The sequence below is a fragment of the Perognathus longimembris genome, chromosome 3, assembly GCF_023159225.1.
Source record: "Perognathus longimembris pacificus isolate PPM17 chromosome 3, ASM2315922v1, whole genome shotgun sequence".
Lineage (NCBI taxonomy): Eukaryota > Metazoa > Chordata > Mammalia > Rodentia > Heteromyidae > Perognathus > Perognathus longimembris.
Window position 1 is genome coordinate 40,850,727 of NC_063163.1, and position 5,284 is coordinate 40,856,010.

Below are 5,284 nucleotides of genomic sequence, written 5' to 3' on the forward strand. Positions count from 1 at the left end.
ATCAAGATCCATTGTACACATAAACTGACATGTTGGTTTGCTATTTTAACTTGCTATTGTTCCACTCCACCAGCTTTTTGGTGTTGCCAGTGTTCTAGATTTAGTCCATTCTAATAAGCATGTGGTGGTATCTCTTTGTTGTTCAATTTTACATTTTCCTGGTAGTTTATGATGAGAAGCATCTTTTCATACTCAGCTCCTTCCTAATTTTTTTTTCATAGTACTGGGGATTGAACTCAGAGCTTTGCACTGACAAAGCAGGTATTCTGCCACTTTCACCAAACCTCTAGTCCCCTCCTACTGTGTTCTTCAAAGCATAGGTGTCCCTAGTATATTCCCTAGAGATCATACTTAGTAAAGGCAAGGTTGGAGAGCTGGAGAGTGCAGATTTCTGTAAGAACAGCAGCACAGCCCTACTTTCTCCTGGCTGGCTCCAGAGTTTCCTCTTTGCAATTATTCTCCATCCATAAGCATGTCTGTATTATTATATTTCAGAATATGAAACACAGTGGTCTGTCCACAGTCAGTCTTCAAAATCATTTCCCATGGTCAATATTCGGAGCTGACCCTTATAGCAGATGTTCCTATGTTATGTCCCAAAACAGGACACACAAAGTAGCCTTAGATAGAGACTTAGAGCTACATTCACCTCTACAACAGCCACACAGTAGGTCCTCTGGAATAACCACACCATACTCCCTAGTGCTCCTCTACCTGCTCCATCACATCTGCACTTTATCTGCTCTAGAAAGTATCTTGGATTAGTAAGGAGACTGATGAACAGTCAAATGCTGTACTGTTGCTTACTATGGCAAGATACCACAAGTCAATGGACAAGAATGCCTGATTTCTTTCTTTTTTTTGTGAATAAGTTATTCCTTTATTTTTCATAAGAGAAAAATTACAAGTAGTAACTTGCCTTTGCAAGAGACATTAAACAATATTGGAATAAAAAGCTATCCATCTCACAGAGACAGAAGCCTTAGAAAGACTATCATACAGCTTATAAACAAAGAATTATTAAATAAATCCAAGAATAATATACTTCGCTTTTGGTGGTACCAAGGTTTGAACTCAGGGCCTTGTGCTTGCTCAGCTAGCACTCTTTCACTTGAGCCATGCCTCCAGCATTTTTTTTTTTTTGCTTATTAACTGGAGATTGAGTTTTGAGGATTTTCCTGCCCAAGCTGTTCTTGAATTACAATCCTCTAGATCTCAGCCTCTGGAGTAAGGATTACAGGTATGAGCCACCAGTGCCCAGAGAATATGTTTACCTAAATCAAAAATGACCATATGAGGGGGAAAAAAAAGATCATATAGAACCCATCAAGTGGTTTATGAAGGAAAAAAAGGAGTATCTGGAAATCCACATACTGGGTTTTCTTTGTTAAAATCAAGGAGGCTCAACTCTGTTTCTCTTTTTAAGGACCTATGGATATAACTGTGTTTTCCTAACCATTTGGTTAGTAATAGTCTTGTAAGTCTGGTTCCATAGTAATCTATAATGTAACTAGTTCCATCTGAAGGTCCAACAATCTGCATTGAAATAAGAATAAAATCAATTAGGCTCCCAATTCCACAAAATCCTACAGTGCAAAACTTTAATAAACCCAAAGCAGGGTATCCAAGATAAAATCGATCTGCTCCCAACCATCCAAGAAAAAGAGACAATGCAACTGCCACTTTGTATGAATAGCCATTTACATTTCGGCATGATATGGGCCTGAGAAAACCAACTTCATTTCCAGTAAAATGTGTTTCATTGCCGCTTAAATCCTTACAAGTTATGTTGGGTGCTGGAAAACACAGGACATGAGCTGTGTAGTTTGTACAGTTAACTAGTTCTTGCGTAGCATAGTTTATTTGGGAATCCTTACAAATATATTGTCCCACTTTGAGGTCCTCGCACTTAAACGTCTCCTCGTCCCAGGTGGTGACAAGGTCCCGCGGTGACAGTCACGAGCCCCAGGAGCCCCAGCAGGCGGGCGGCGACGGCCTCCGCAACAGCGGGCCTGGAGGCCCAGGAGGCCGCCATGTTGGGACCCAAGAAGAATGCCTGATTTCTGTAATCATGGCAAGGAGAGGCTCTTTCTTTTTCTCTTCATCTTTCTTCATTTTTCTCTCTTTCTCCTCCTCCTTCTCATTAAAAACACACTTGCAAAAGTGAACAGGAAATACTGGTAAGAATGTGGAACATTCATGCATGTTGTGAATCCCTTTGGAAACTATTTGGTATCACCCACTAAAGCTAAGCATACATATATCACAAGACCCAGAAATCATATTCCAGATACCTACCAGAGACATGAGCATGTACTTACCAAATGATGTGCACGTGGGTTTTCATAACAACAGATTCATAATGGTTAAAAACTGGAAGCAACCTAAATTTCTATCAATAATGAAATTATTAAATTACATTTTCCTCCCTTATTAAATACTAATGGACATGAAAAAGAATGAATTGGGGAACAAGATTATAAGATGGAAAATTGCACAGGCACAATTTTGAGGTAGAACACCAGACAGAGAATATACATATAATGTAGATATAGATATAATTTATTTATTAAGCTTAAGAATGCAGAGTTGAGGTGAAGCTTAGCAATAAAGTGCTGGTTTACCCTATTGCCTACAGATATTGAATTTATGCTGAGTTATATAAAAACCATAGAGAAGTAAACTGACAGAAATATCAGAAGCTTGGACTGAAAGAGACAGAAACTATAAAATGAAAAGAGGCTTTTGGAAACTCAAGTTGCTTGGGGCAAGCAACAACTGAGAAAACTACACAGGAGAAAACATGGGCTGTATTTTTCTGAAAAAGCATGAACAATCTAGAGAGCAAAACCAAGAGTGAATCTTCTAGAGCTGGCATCTAGAGAGATGCATTTTCAGTCAACAGACTGAGAGATTTTCCAACTTTTGTGGCTCAAGGACTCCTGTGTCTCCTAGTTTTGCATTTAGAATGGTGGTAGTGGGTCTGCAGGTGGCTCTCCTGTGTGGTCCCACCATTATGAATACATGGAGGCAGGAGATGAGAAATAACTTTTCTCTGTAGATCACAGGAATCCAGAATGGACTGAGTTAAGGAACCACACCGCTGTGTCACCTTCACACCTTGATCTGCTTGTGAGTTATGCTAGAGAGCAAGGGGCAAGCAGTGATGCCTCGATGATCTAGCTTCAAATTTAAGTGAATTAGGTGATAAGACTGTAGGCTTCAAGGTGATGCTATGAAAGAATGAGACTTCAGGGTAGTCTTTAGATGGGGTAAGTATGTTTTGAGTGTGGAAGAATGTACATCATAGCCATATATATCTAGACCTATATCTTTGTGTATGGTATGTTTTATGTGATTTATATATAGGAAATAGATATGCACATATATGTATGCATTTTCTTTGAATATATACAAGATACAGTAACTCCTTATGACCATAGAATGTGGTTGACATTATCATGTCTAATTTATGTGGCTAGATCTTTAAAGGGATTGTTTACACCTCATTCTCTAGCATCACTCAGCGGGAGAAATCAGAACTCCTGCTGTAAAGACCCTCTGGTAGCCATGTGAGAGGCCCCTGTGAAAACAACTATGGTTTTCTGTCCATAGCCAGTATCCACCTGCCAGATGCGGACAGGTCCTTTAGAAGAAGATCTCCTAGTGCTATTTACAAGCATGCAGATGACTGAAGCCCTGTCTAACATTTGTCTGCAGTCTCATGGGGGACTTGGATCAGGTCATAAGCTAAACTGCTAAAAATATGCTGGTCTGTAGAAACTGCAATCTAATTGGTATGAGCCAATAGATCTTGGAGTAATTTGATGTGTGAGCATTGTTGATGAAGTAGATCAGTAGATCAGTGGTGCTGTTGGTGTAAGAGAAAGGAGCTACAGGTGTAAGTGCACAGGTATACAGGAGAAGTTGTGTATTTTATGTTAAGGGGAAGGTGTGGAGGCAGAAAATGATCAGGTGAAAAGAAGAAGGGGAAAGAGAATAGGAAAACAGAGGAGAAGGTGGAGCAAGTGGAGGAGGAGGGAAGGACAAGAAGAGGAGGAAGGAAGGAAAGAGAAAGGAGGAGTATTACTTTGTTCTGTTCACCCGAGTTTCAAAAATGAGCTGGGTGCTGGTGGCTCGTGTCTGTAATCCTAGCTACTCAGAAGGCTGAGATCTCAGGATCGCGGATTGAAGCCAGCCAGGTCAGAAAAGTCTGTGAAACTCTATCTCCAATAAACTACTCAAAACAAAACAACAACAACAAAAAAAAACAGAAGTGGCGCTGTAGCTCAAGTAGTAGAGCACTAGCCTTGAGCACAAAGAGGCTCAGGGACAGTGCCCAGGCCCTGAATTCAAGCCCTAGGACTGACAGGGGGGAAAAAAGAATACCACAGAAGCCAGATTGTGGTTTGTATATACACGCATATGACTACTTAAAACAAAAAAAATTTCTTCAAAGATGAAATGGGTAGTTCTTTATCGGGAATAGAAAATTTCTAAGATGAGCTATCCTATTTCCCCAGAAAATAAGGAATAAAAACATCTACTTTTTAAAGGGCTAGAACAAAATGCTTATGGTCTCATTGAAGACTTAAAAACAAATGTGAAGAGGCTCTTCCTGCTACAGGGGCCAACTGTAGGGAGCATTGTTGATCCCATAACTGCAATAGATTGAACATATTAAATAAGTCTACACATTCATAATGATAATAAAAACTAATTAGCCCCCTTTAGATCATGTTTGGCGCTTAAATCATTATTTTGGTAACTGGCAAATAAAAGGAATAAATTAAGCATTTATCCTTGCTTTCTTGTGTTGACATAAAATAACCATGTTTTAAAAGAAAAAAGAAAGTATACTATTCTGAGACAAACATAAGTGAGCATGGCCCAGACACAGATTCAGGTTTCTCTGAGTGACACAATCCTCCATAGAAGAGATTATGGGACTGGCTGTAGTCACAGAACAAAAGGAAGGAGGCAGGGTTCTTTAGCAGGTGAGCTACAGAAGGTGAGGAAATACCTCCACAGTATTCACATGCTATCCTGAACAAGAACAGGGGCTTTTACAGAAGTCAGAGGATATCACTCTCTGAGTTTTAGGATTCATGGAGGCCAGAGTTCTTAGGGAGCTTAGTTTACATTCCAAGAATTTTATCTACTAGCTACAAGAATGCTAGGCTATGCACAGCTTGACTATAAATAGATCAGAAGAGGGACCAAAGATAGTCCAAGATAACTTTTGCTATTTACCTGCAACATTCCATTGGCCCACAATCATGAT

At 39.7% G+C, this 5,284-nt stretch overlaps 1 pseudogene; it reads right to left on the reverse strand.

Annotated features, from left to right (window-relative positions):
* Window positions 1-866: 866 nt before the first annotated feature.
* LOC125347874 lies at window positions 867-2,035 on the reverse strand (annotated as a pseudogene).
* Between the last annotated feature and the right edge of the window lie 3,249 nt (window positions 2,036-5,284).